At 54.3% G+C, this 13,522-nt stretch overlaps 1 protein-coding gene across 1 annotated transcript in view; it reads right to left on the bottom strand.

Annotated features, from left to right (window-relative positions):
- Positions 1-13,522, bottom strand: part of Myh9 (myosin heavy chain 9) — an 81,813-nt gene extending 68,291 nt beyond the window's left edge. Inside the window, exon 1 of the mRNA XM_005322297.4 lies at positions 13,317-13,522. The gene's annotated coding sequence lies outside the window, so the exon portion shown is untranslated. The remainder of the gene's footprint in view (positions 1-13,316) is intronic.

Here is a 13,522-nt window from a genome sequence, read left to right as displayed (position 1 = left end):
CCAGCTCAGTGAGTAGAGTGCCTGCCACGTGCACAAGGCCCGGGTTCAATCCCCAGCACAAAAAAGAAGGTGGCGGCGGCAAACTGCAGTTTGGCGCCCAACACTGGCCAGCAGCCCAGCTTAAGTTAGAGTCCTGCGCCAGTTTTCTACTCCTTGTTGGAGTATAAAGGGTTCATGGGGAGGGACCATCTCCAAGGACACCTAGCCCAGGAGCCTGGGCAGAAGGCAGGGTGGACCAGGGCCCCTGAAGACGAGGCGAGGCAAGGCGTCACTAAAGGGATCCCAAGTGGAACCAGGGAGCAAGGGGACGGCAGCAGGACGGAAGGAGGAGGTGCAGAGGCAGGTGCAGGGAGGGCCTCATGAAGCAGACACTACCCGAGTGTGTTCCACATGACCGTCAGTGCCCAGAGGACACCCAGAAGCAGGTTTCATCAACCCGTTCACAGGTGAGAAACTGGGACCCGAGCAGTTAGGTACATAAATGGCAGAGCAGCATCCTGCGGGCAGGACTCGGTGCTCCTCCTCAATGAAAAAAGGCCAGTGGAATGTCCCTGGGCCCCCAGAGCTCCACTCTGAGCCACGGTCTGCCTCTGTGCACACACCCTCCCCCTCACAGACTGGACACCCCCGCCAGTTGTTGAAGCCTTCACCCCCAGTACTGCAGAACGTGACATTTGGAAATGAGGCCTTAAAAGGGGTAATTAAATTAAAGCAAGGTCCTAGGGGTGGACACTAATCCAGCATGATTAGTGTCCTGACACGAGACCAGGATACGGGCAGGCACAGAGGCCACTCGAGGACACAGGAGAAACAGGAAGCCAACCACCGAACCTCGATCTTGGACATCCCCCTCCAGAACTGTGAGAGTCCATTCCTGCTGCCTGCACCCCCACGTTGTGGCACTTTCTTAGGACAGCCCCAGCAAGCTGACACCTGTCCCTCATTTGACTCCTGTTCTCCACGCAAGTGCCAAAACTAGGGAGGGCCACAGCGGAGGGGGGGGGTGGGCAGTGCCCTCAGAGTCCCCCACTAGCATGGAAACCACAGGGACTTCGATGGCTCTATTAAATGAAGCATCCCAGAACCTAGAACAGTGTCAGATAAACTAGAGGAAAATGGGATTTAGTCCAGCTGCACCTTCTGAATGTCCACCTCCTCCCCCCACTTTCTCTCCTCCTGTGCCTGCTCTCCCTCCTCCAATATAATCACTAATAAATGTCAGCCTAGTGGCTCACACCTGGGCTCCCAGCAACTCGGAAGGCTGAGGCAGGAGGATCACAAGTTTGAGGCCCACCTGGGCAACTTAGCCAGACCCTGACTCAAAAAGTAAGAAGCAGCTGGGTATGGGGGTGCACGCCTGTGATCCCAATGACTGAGGAGGCTGAGGCAGGAGGATCACAAATTCCAGGCCAGCCTCAGCAACTCAGCAGGACCCTGACTTTAAATAAAAAATTAAAAGGGCTGGGGATGTGGCTCAGTGGCAAAGCGCCTCTGGGTTCAATTCCTAGGACCAAAAAACACAAATAGAGCTGACCGAGCCCCCAGGGTTCAATCACCAATATCACAAAAAACCAACCAGCCAACCGAAAAGCCTGGCTGGCTAGTAAATATTTTTAAATATTATATATACTTTTAAAGGTAGTCTTCAGCAAAACAGCAAAAGAGAAGACAGGAATGAAGGAACGGGACACCTCACCTCACAGGGAGGGAGCATGGTCGTCTACCGAGTGCTGAAATCCTCCCGGGGTGTTTCATTATTACTAATTTCGAAGCAATGACGCCAGGTCACCCTGTGCGGTGGCAAAAACAGCTTGGGCGAGGGCTCACTTTGTTGTTCCTGCTTTGGGTGCACATTTAAGGGGACGGGGGTCACTGAGGAGACACCATGACAAACCTCAACCCAAGAGGCCTGGCACCCACACAAAGCCAAACTGCGAGCAGGGGAGGGGTGTGAGGGGCCGGTGAAGCCTAAAACACCCAGGGCCAAGGACAGCGCCCTCCCCAGGTCCCAGGCCCCTTGGACGCCCTGCAGCAGGCACCCGGGAAGTCTTGCCTCTTTCCCAACCCCAGCTCCTCTCTTGCTAAGACAGCAGCAGACTTCAGGTCAGACCGACTGGGTGGGAGCTGGGCTGGGGAAGAGAGGGAAGCGCTGCACCTGGCAAGGAAGAACACAAGGCCAACCAGCCCCTCCACCCAGCGTCCAGCCAGGGCCAGCAGCCTCTCCCCCGTGCCCAGCCCCCCTCACAACAAGCATATATTGGCTCAAAAGCAGCCACTAGGATTCTGAAACTTCCTCTTTACAACAAAACTAAACTGTTGCAATTTACTGCTACAATCCCTGGATCCTGCCAGGGAGGAGGGCCACAGCAGAGCCCAAGATGCCTGCTGTGACATCTGGAGGCTCCAGAGACCTCCACCTCCATCCTCACCCCCCACGGCCTCCTACCCACTTTCTCTGCCAGGGCCTCCCAGGGGGCTTTCTGGCCCAGGCCTCGTTGCCACCAGCACACACCAGGCGGGCAGCGGCAGGTGGAAGATCTTCTCCAAGGAGCTCTGGAAAGACTGCCCAGCTCCGGGGTCCGCATGGCTAAGCTTCCTCACCACTAATGACAAAGTGGTTTTACGTGTTTTCCATCAACTGGATTTGGGCACCCAGAAAGCCACCTCGTCCTCTGACCCATCTCACAGCACAACACCAGAGGGACGCACTTGCTATTCCCGGGTCTAGACCCAAGCCCCCCAAGAGCCCAACCAGGACCTCTCGGGCACCTGTGGCCTGGCCTGGCCTGGCCCGCAGAAAGCTACGTGGATGCTCAGGAGGTATTTGCTGAATGAATGAATTTCCAAGAGTCAATAAAACCCATGGAACTTTCTGGCAATGTAAATAACGATTCTTCCCCTCAGTGGACCATAACATGGCGGTTAAAATATTCATTGTGGACACTGCTGCCACATAGGAAACTTCATATTCTAGCCCATAAGTGAGAACACACAGTATCCATTCTGCTTACAATTATGTAAAATACGTGTGTGTGGACAGGAAACTCAGAGAGACGCAAGAGTGGCCGGGGTGAGGGGGAAACGCGCTTCCTGCCAGCTCCGCTGCTATAACCCTCACCCTCTAAACAACCTGCTCCTTACTTGTCTTGAAAGGGAAACTGGTCCAATAACAATGATGCCTCTCAACATTCTGTGAAAAAAAAACCTCACCCCAAGTCCTTCAGGAATGATCGCACCACAACCAGAGGGCACAGGCAGAATTCCCAGCATTAATCCATGGGAGATTAATGACCTGGGAGTGGAGGCCTGCACTCCCACTTCCCGGGAAATGGCACAAGGAAGCCTGGCTTAATGGGCTACCCCGGCCTGGGAGGGAGCTGGGCCCAGGAGCTCCCAAGAAAAACCTTTTACCAGCCCAGGTGACTCACAAGGCTCTGGGCACCCTGAATCACCCCTGAACAGAACTTTGATGGCGTCTGAGTGACTGAACAAGGTCCCAGCCCTGAGCCCTGGACAAGCCCTGCCCTGTCCACACCTTGCAATCGATCAGTTCAGACGCAGCCTCCTCCAGGCAGCCCTCTCAGCCTCCCCAGGCTCCCGGCACCTGTACCTGCTAGAAGACATCCCTCCCCTCGCACCCCAGCACCTGGCCCAGTGCCTTGCACACAGGGAGAGCCGAGTATGGCCACCAAAGGACAAAGGGCGGGAGAGGCAGACACATGAAAGCAAGAATGCAAGTTTGCAGATGCCAAGAGGAGCCCACCAGGAGAAGGTGGCAGGCCTCAGGCCCCTGGCCTGGGCTGTACCTGGGGCCCAGCCAAAGCAGGCAGGCGCAACAGGAATCCTTCAGGCCTGGATTCACGCCAGCAGCCCTTCTCTTCACCTGCCTTCCCTGAGGACCAGCCACACTCACTTGAAATAGTGGCTTCGAGTTAAAGGTGAAGCCGGTAGCCAAGGCAACACGGCGACCCCATTGAGTGGGCAGCTCAGCATGGAACGCGAGGCCCCATTCCACCAGGGGCCAGAGCTCCGTGCCTCTGACAACCTCTGGGCCAACTGGCAAGGGGGGAGGCTTATGCCCCTCATGGGTGCCCACCCGCAGGGCAAAGGCATCTATGGGGCCACTCCTCCAGCTACAGTCACAGCACCAGAGTCTGATCCCTGCATGATGACCTCATCTGCAAAATGGGATGATTTCCTACCTCTTGGGAACAAGTATGAGCCCGGCACACACAGGAGCCCACACACTTAACCCTGACGATCATCAACAAAGCTGGGGCCACAGCTCTGCCCACCCCTGTCCCTTCCTCCCTTGCCCCTCCCACATCTTCCCTCTTCCTCGTGGGCAACTCCAGCCTCCAGAAACCTGGCTCAAGATGCTAGGAAGTCCCTGACCACTCAGACCCCACCTCCTGACTCCCTATTAGAAGGAAAGGCTCCTTGGGGCCAGGGAATTCTCTCAGCCTTCCAACTCTGGTGAAGCCACACCAAAGCCAGCACAGTGCAGGACACACAGCAAGACCGCGAGGAGTCCCTGTCAACTGATGGCAAAGAAACTGCAGGGCCATTCCCTTTACATTCAATAGTGGGCTCTTAAATATTAAAAACCAGGGCTGGGGACGCAGCTCAGTGGCAGGGCATGTGCTTATTGGCAGGCTCAGGCCGGGTTCAGTCCCCAACGCCAGTGGGGGAAAGGAGGAAGAGGAGGAGGAGGAAGAAAAACAACTCAAACTTTGAAACACCCCCACCACCACCACCTTTCTCAGCCCAGGGATTCCCAAGTGCGTCCCCAGCCTCGCTGGGAGACATCATTACAGGGCACGCCTGAGTCTTTGGCTGCCTGGGCCTCTCTGTCCCCAGCCCCAGCCCACACCTGAAGCAAAGGCATCAGGGAGACTCCAGTCCCATTCACGAAACAAGGACTGGAGGCTGACTGTGCCAGGCACGAGGCTGCGGCCTGGGGACAGTGATAAAAGAGACCTGCTTTGACCTCCAGCTCCTCACGGCCCAGTGAGCTCTAAACAGCTCCCTCCTTCTGCCCAGGGGACTAAGTCACCCAAACTTCCAAAGCCTCCGCTCTCTGTGTTTATCAGACAGGAAGCTGCCCTCCGCAGCCCAGTGACTTCACGTAAAACACAGGAAGCAGTGGCTTCTGCGCAAGGACCACTCCAAATAAAGGTGCCTCCACGGCTTTGAGGTCGATTATTTATTCATCTAATTCCTTGAATGCTCTGGCCAGCTCGGAGCGGCCTGACCAGCGTGTGGCATCAGGCTAGGAGCAAGCTGCTGGCCTGGGAAGCCCCGGCACCAAGGCCACACAGTGCCTGCCGCCTGCTGGCAGCCTGCTCCCGTCATCTCAGCCACCGCACCTTGCTGTCAAGGGACACCTTGTGGGACAAACTTAAAATCTCTAAAACTCAAACATATATTTCCTACCACCCGAGGATAAATGCTGCTGTCCATAATACAACCCGGAGGAGGAGGTCGAGGACAAGGACGTTTCACAGATTCACAGTCCTCAGAGGCAGGCAGCCTGTGCTGGGGAGGCGGAAGCTCACTGGGAGGCAGAGCCTGGGGGGGTCCCGAGTCTGCCTGCCCCCAAGCCCTTGCTCTGCTCCCTGTGCCACAGGTTCCAGGTTGAGAATCCATCCCCAGAGACGTTAAGTGAGTCAAGTTACTGGAAGCCCCCACGGGCCTGGTGAAAGGACAGTGGGAGCCATGTGGCTTTCCGAATGGCCCACCCCTGCCTGGCACCACCCCATGCGAGCTACCGACTTTTCTGAGCTGTGGGAACTTCCAGCCCAAGGGCCCCACCCACCTGGAAGAAGTTCAGAGAAACCCAAATCCCTCTCCCATTCTTTAACCTCGTCCCGCAAAGACTGGGGCGCGGAAGAGGACCTGGGTGGAAAGACCCGCGGGAGTGTGAGCGTGTTGCTGGCTAAACCACACGGAGCTGAGGGGATGGAGCCGCTTAAAAACTTGGAAACGCAGCCTCCTGGTTTTGAGAACGAGAACTGGGGCTGCGAGAAACCAGGAGCCAAGGTTTCCTACCAATTCACAGAAGGAGCCTTGGCAAGCCACTCCTTCTTTAAGTGGGGAAAAAAAAAATTTTTTTTTTTTTTAATTAGCCAGGGACGGAGGTATAAACCCAGCGACTCAGGAGGCTAAAGCAGGAGAACTTAAAGTTCAAGCCCAGCCTTGACAAATGAGCGGGACCTGTCTCACAAAAAATAAAAAGGGTGGGGCAAGTAGCTCAGGGGTACAGCCCCAGAACCAAACGAGCAAACAAAGAAGAGCTGAAGATAAAATGAAAGGAGGAAGAAAACCTCAGGCCCAAGTTTCCAACATGTAAATGTCCCTTTGGTCAGTGATAACCTTCTACAAGAAAGAAATCAGCTACAGCTCCCCACACTGGAGGGCAGTGTGGGCCCCCGGGGCAAGAGGGGCCCCCTTTCTCCTCGCCATAAGGACCTGGAGGTCCCGGGGAACTTCAGGATGGGGCAACTACCTTCAAACCTCTCCACAGGCCCCGGCCCAACCTGCCTGGGCAGGAAGTCACACCCTTCAGTGGTGACCCAGGTCCTGTGAGGCTCCCTGCAGCCACAGCAGGAGGGATGGGGAGGAGGACAGCTGCAGGAGAGTCCTCAGTCTGAGGCAGCCAGGGCCCTGCTCCGGCCACCTGCCTGGGCACTGACTCACCACAGGCTGGAAGGGGGCAAAACAGGGCCCAATTCCAGCACAGCCAGGCTCAGTTCCTTTTTAAAGACTCGCATCAGACCCACGCGGCAGCTCCCCCTGGGCCCTACGAGGGGCAGGTAGGGGCATTGGGGGCAGATCCATGCCACAGGGCATCCTCCTCACAAACCGCCTGCCCATGTGGAGGCAGGGCCATGTCAGAGCCAGGCTCATCGTGTGCTTGAGTGACTCAGCCACTCCTCACGCTGCCTTGCAGGGCCCAGGCCTGCTCAGGACTCTGGTGGGGTCTTCCACAGCCTTCCCTAGGGAAAGGAGCCCACCAAGCTGCGGGCAGCATCTCCCACACCCACTATCAAAGATGGACTCCCACTCACAATGCCCCTTGATCACATTTTCTCAGGAAGGTGGGCTTTCCCAGTGTTGTTAATGCAGAAAAACCACAGGCCAGATGTCTGGGAGACAACTGAGCTGGAAGAGAAAGGGGCTCTATATAGTGAGGTAATGACCTCAAGTTAAAAAAGAGGAAGAGCAGGGGGCACGGTGGTACACACCTGCAACCCCAGCAACTTGGGAGGCTGAGGCAGAAGGATCTCCAGTTTGAGGTCAATCTCAGCTACCGAGGGAGACCCTGTTTCAAAAGACTGGGGGTATACCTCAGTGGTAAAGCACCCTGGATTCCATCTCCAGTACCAAAAAAAAAAAAAAAAAATAGAGAAGAGGACCCAAATGAAGGTCTGGTTTAGCCTTCTGGTCATGGTGGGCTTTCTGGGAGAGAGGACAGAGCCAGGCAAACTGTGGGAACCCTGGTATCCCAAAATACTTTCCAGAAGCACATGTGGGCTTCCTTTTTTCATACAACAAAGAAAACTAATCATTTACCAATTCCCAGAACATGAGGGAGTAGATCAGTTAATGGCCTAAGAGGTCACTGTATGAAAATGGGAACTGTTGAGAATACAACAGAACCGGGCTGGGGATACAGCTCAGTTGGTAGAGTTGGTAGAGTGATTGATTGCCTCTCCTGCACAAGGCCCAGCACCACAAAAAAAAAAAGAGAGAGAAAGATATTACAACAGGGGCTGGGGTTGTGGCTCAGAGGTAGAGCACTTACCTAGCATGCATGAGGCACTGAGTTCCATCTCCAGCACCACATAAAATAAAATAAAGATACACACACACACACACACACACACACACACACACACACATAAATATAAGAATACAACAGAACCAAACAGTTTTCAAGCACTTCTAAGACCCTCTGTCCTTCCCTGCAAGTGGTCAGCACTGAATATGAAATTTACAACCTAGGGCAATGCAGCTTAAAGATGAGACTGGTCAACCAGCCCGCTTATTATTTTGTGTGTGTGTGTGTGCGTGTGTGGTGCTGGGGATCGAACCCATGACCTTGTGCATGTGAGGCAAGCACTCTGCCAACTGAGTTACATCCCCAGCCCCCACCCTTGTTATTTTTTTAAATACATTTATTTTTATTTATTTTTTTATGCGGTGATCAAACCCAGGGCTCAGGCATGCAAGGCAAGCACTCTACTGCTGAGCTACAACCCCAGCACCGCCCCTCTTATTTTTATAGTTAAGAAAAATAAGAGGGCTGGGGATGTGGCTCAAGCGGTAGCGCGATCGCCTGGCATGCCTGCGGCCCAGGTTCGATCCTCAGCACCACAAAGATGTTGTGTCCGCCAATAACTAAAAAATAAATATTAAAAAAAAATTCTCTCTCTCTCTCCCTCTCTTTCTTTAAAAAAAAAAAGAAGAAAAATAAGAAATATTTCAACTTTTAACTCTTTAAGAGTAATTCATACACAGTAGCATTCTGTGAAAAGGAACTCTTACTCTCACTTCTCTGACCTGGGACTTTACAAGGGACAGCCTTTACTACCAGGGTCTCAGTATTTTTTGAGAAATAGCCCATGCACAGGAGCAGAGGTGATATGCCAGGTTTTCTACAAAAGGGAGCACTTGTGGGGCTGGGGATGTGGCTCAAGCGGTAGAACGCTCGCCTGGCATGCATGTGGCCCGGGTTCGATCCTCAGCACCACATACCAACAAAGATGTTGTGTCCGCCGAAAACTAAAAAAATAAATATTAAAATTCTCTCTCTCTTAAAAAAAAAAAAAAAAAAAAAAGGAGCACTTGTGCCCATGACTTTGCTTTTAGTTTTCTGTTACAACCTATCTTGGAGAGCATGTCCTCTCTAGTACATGTAGACCAGCCTCATCTTTTTAAGGACTACAAGGATTTTCATTGCACAGATGTACCAGGATGAACTTCAACTTTGGAATGGACAGTTAGCTTGTTTCCTGTCTTTTTCTCTGACAATGAATGCTATAATGTATATTCTCAGACATTTCCTTTTGCTTGTTCAAGTTTATCTGTGGGATAAATTTCTAGAAGGCAGTTAGAGGGACTATGCTTTGACAGACGTCGCCAAACTACCTTTTAAAAAAGTAGTTGTAGCCAAGCATGATGGCGCACACCTGTAATCCCAGTGGCTGGGGAGGCTAAGGCAAGAGGCTCGTGAGGTTCAAAGCCAGCCTCAGCAAAAGCAAGGCGCTAAGCAACTCAGTGAGACCCTGTCTCTAAATAAAATACAAAATAGGGCTGAGGTTGTGACTCAGTGGTAGAGCACTTGCCTGGCATGTGTGAGGCACTGGGTTTGATCCTCACTACCACATTACATACATACATAAATAAATAAGTTTAAAAAAAATAGGGCTGGGGATGTGACTCAGTAACTGAGTGCCCCCAAGTTCAATCCCCTGTACCCCTCCACTAAAAAAAAAAAGTAGTTGTGCAAGACACACTCCCGCTAACAACGTACAAGAGTGCCTTGGAAACAGCAGCACTTTGGAGGAATTTAAATTACTCATCTCTTTAGTTTCCCCGGCATTCCTATGCATAAGTGATAGACACATAAATTGATAATCTTTTTAGGGAATATGGCATTGTCTACCAAAATCAAACATACTGTCAAGCAGAGTCAGAGCTGGGAGCTGCGTCCCCAGATATACAAGACCAGTGCTCTTCACACAAAACGCGCCATCACCTAGACCTCCGGAAATGGTTTTAGAATCAAGACTGGAGTCAGTCTGTGCATCTTCTTACACAGAGCACTGTAACAAGGTTACCCAGCACAGCTCATCAAGTGCATCTCTGCAAAAGCATCAGCAGATGGGCCTCAGGACCACTGTGTCCACACCACTCGGGCCTCGTAGGCCACAAGCACTGCTCATGCGCACCTTTTTAGAAGTAAGAACTCTGAGCTCAGAGCTTGGGAAACAAAGCACCCCCACTCTCACCCAACAACCCTAGGGTAGAAAGGCTTAAAAAAAGAAAAAATGCACACATGTGTGTATAATATACATATTTTTAAATTTATACAGCCACTGTTTATTAGGCACTTTATGTACCTTACTCCTTCCGGTTCTCCTATCTGATCCTATAGGATAGGCTTGAGTCTCCCATTACACATGAGGAAACTGAGGTTCCAGGAGATTGTCTCTCTTGCCCAAGGTCACAAAGCTGGTAAGATAAGGTGAGGATCTGAACTCCATCTACCTCCAACTCTATGTTCTTCCCATGACCCCACTGTTCCCAGGTCTAAGAACAGGATTCTGTAAACCACAGGGCACCACTGCCCAGAGCGGCAGCCAGGGCTCCATCTACTGTCACCCAAGACTGTGAGCTCAGGGGCTCAGCACACCAAGGGTTAAGGTGGAGAAGCAGTGACTCTCTGGGGCTGCACAAAGGAAAAATGCACTTCCTGCCCCCACGGGCAGAGATGCTGTTTTATGCTCAGTAAATTAGGACGTTTGTTTAATTAAGAGGACACACAGATTTTGTTATTCTAAATATTTTTGGAACATGATGCTGGGGAGGAAGCTGTCAAGGCAGGGTTGTTGTTTTTTTTTCCTCCCTCCCCCCTTTGCTTTAGGTTTTTCTCCCCCTCCAAGAAAAGGGTAGGGCCAGGCTCAGAAGAAAACAACTGCCAACCCCTCCTCTCCTTTTGAAATAAAGATGTCAAGCTGGTAAGGCTGTCTTAAGTACTTTATTGAAGGATTAGCTAGAAGAGGAAGTGAAGAAAGCCCAGCCAGCCTGGTTTCTAGCAATACCCTACCAGGCCACACAACAATGCTGCATTTTTTGAGTATGTTTTTCTTCTTTTAAAGAGCTAACAGATCCTTGTTTTGTTTTTTCTGGAGCAAGAGCAGGGAAAAGGCAGGCTGTGATTAACATGCGTCCTTCATCCTTCAAGAGAGAAGTTGTCCCATCTCCAACCCCTTAGGTTAAAAAGTTTAAAAATAAAAAACATGAAAGCCAGGGACCCAGCCCTCTCTTTCCCCTACCCTCCTGTGCCCTTCAGACCAGGGGCCCCACAGAATGCGCCTCTCAGGCTGCCCTTCCCCCAGGGCTGGGTAATCTGCCAATGCTGGCTAGCAGGGCACCTGGCTCTCCAGGCACCTGGCTCTGCCCACCTGCGCTGCCAGGACTTGCTGAGTGTGAAGAACAAGGCTCTTCGGTGTCACCCCACAGCCATCTGGGGGCACACACTGGCTCTCGAATTACACTGAGCACTCTCTTGCCGTTTTTTAATTACCCCCCAATTATCCACTAAATGACTCCTCACTTTCCAACACCACACACATGCCTCAGTTTGCCAAAACTGCAATGTGCTCTTCCTCATGGAGGCCTCCAGACAGTGCTGGTCCCTCTTGCTGGCCTCGAAATTCCTCGAGTCCTTTGTCTGTGGCATGCTTGGGACACACATCACAGGCTGCCTTTGTATTTCAGGCACTCTGCCCCGGTTTCTCCTTGAAGACTGTAAACTTCCAGGGGGGGGGGGGGGCGGCGGCGGCAGAGGCCTCCTCCGGGAGGACTCCGGGATCTCACAAGGTAAGTTGGCTCCCTTCTCCCAGTCCTATGACTCACACTACCTTTCTGGGGTCCCTGTCATCTCCACCTCACATTACAGTCATCTACAGATTTGTCTCAACTCTCCCCTAAAGTGCCCGTGGGCAGGGGCCAGGTCTTACTCAACCTCGCCCCCACCCCCACATACACACCACCTGGCAAAGTCCCTGGCACAGAGAAGTCAGTTAAATATTTGCTCAATTACACATCTGCATACCCTCCCCCACCCACAGCAGCCTTGTATCTAAATTGACTAATATTAATTGAGCGATTGTCTAAACAGGCCTTCAAGAAGCCTCCCTCCTTACCAAAAAGCACCAGGTGAGGCTATCAGGCCGATTCACCGAGTCGAAAGTGGCCACAATGTTGCACTGCATGAGAGGCTCTCACTCTTCCCCCTCAACAGTTACTCAACTGTTACTTTGAAATCCTGTTAAACCCAGAAAAGGGCGCAGTGAACCAAGAAGTGGCAGGGCCTCTCAATTGCCCAGCGGAGGGAGCCGCCCGTCTCCAAGACCTGGGACTTCCCAGGAACCTTCTCCACACCGCGGGGTGGGGCCGCAGGCAGCAGCCCCGGCACTCACCCTGCCCCCAACTTGTCCCGCAGGGTAGGTACAGGCTCCGTTTCAGTTTGAACCTGAGGGCCCCCGGGGAGGGATGAGAGAGCTGCACTCCTGCTTTGGGCGTGGCTCGGGACAGGATGGGGTAAGGACCCCTGCGCGCGGAAGTGGGGGTTGTATAAAACCCCGCAAATGGCCCAAACAGGAAAGATGCAATAACCCGGGCTTGGTCCTAAGTCATGGCCAGCTTCCCCACCCCCTGCCGCCGGGCGGGGCAGCCAGGGCGCAGTGGAATCAGGTGCACGCCTGGGCGGCCCCGACGGCAGCCGGCGCTCCTGGGCCTCTTTCCCCGGGCCACAAAAGTGAAAAGTGGAAGAGCGGAAGGGGTCCTTCCTGCCCGCAACCTGGGCGCCCACTGGTTCGCCCCTTCCCCACGCACCCAACGCACCTCTCCCCGCCCCCGCCTCCGCCTCCGCCCGACGAGGGCAGCCGGGCGAATGAGGAAGTCAGCGGCGAGGGCGGAAACCGAGCCGGGCGCAAGTCTGCGGCAGGATGGTCCGATTCTGACTCAGGAGGACGCCCTGACAGCTGCCAAGCGGTCGCCGCCTGCCCGTTACCTCCGTTTCCAAAACCCCCGAAACTTCCAAAAGAACCGCTGCCTGGAGCCCCCGACCTCATCCCAGTTTCTCCTGGGTCCCGGGGACAGCGGCTCCCGGGAAGGGGTTAAAAAGTTTGCCTAACTCGGGCCCTCCGCAAGGCGAGGGCGGCGCGTGCCCCGGCGGCGGGCGGAGGTCGGGCGCCCGGTGCCCGGTCCCCGGAATGCGCCGAGGCGCGAGGGCTGGGGTGGTGTCAGGGAGCGCCAGGCCCCAAGCCGTCCTGTGTTCCCCGGGGGTTCGCTTCCAGCGGCGCCCTCCCCGAGCGCCCGCGCGGGGTCCCGGGGCCCCTCCCGTGAGGATGCGGTGCCCAGTGGTGGCCGCCGAGGTTCGCGCCCGCCCGCGCCGATGCCCGGCCGCGCAGAAGCCAAGAACCCCACGTCGGCCAGCCGACCCTAGACGCCGCGCGGTCGTCGCCGCCCCCGCTCGGCCGGCCGGCTGCCCGGGGCGGGACCTGCCGGTGGGGCTGGCTCACCTGAACCTGGATGTGTCCAGGGGAACAGGCGCTGCTTCTGCCGAGAGGGCTTTCTCGAGCGCTCGGGCGACGGCGGGGTGGGGCGAGCGCGCGAGGCGGGAGCAGCAGCAGGTCAGCCTCGCTCAGGCTCCAGTGCCCTGCCCAGGAACCGCGGTGATCTGCGCGCCTCACCGCACCCAGCTCGGCAGCTCGCCTCCTTCCCGCCC

Source organism: Ictidomys tridecemlineatus, chromosome 6 (genome assembly GCF_052094955.1).
Source record: "Ictidomys tridecemlineatus isolate mIctTri1 chromosome 6, mIctTri1.hap1, whole genome shotgun sequence".
Taxonomy (NCBI): Eukaryota; Metazoa; Chordata; class Mammalia; order Rodentia; family Sciuridae; genus Ictidomys; species Ictidomys tridecemlineatus.
The sequence above is the reverse complement of the archived record's forward strand: the minus strand, read 5'-3'. Positions and strand labels throughout refer to the sequence as shown.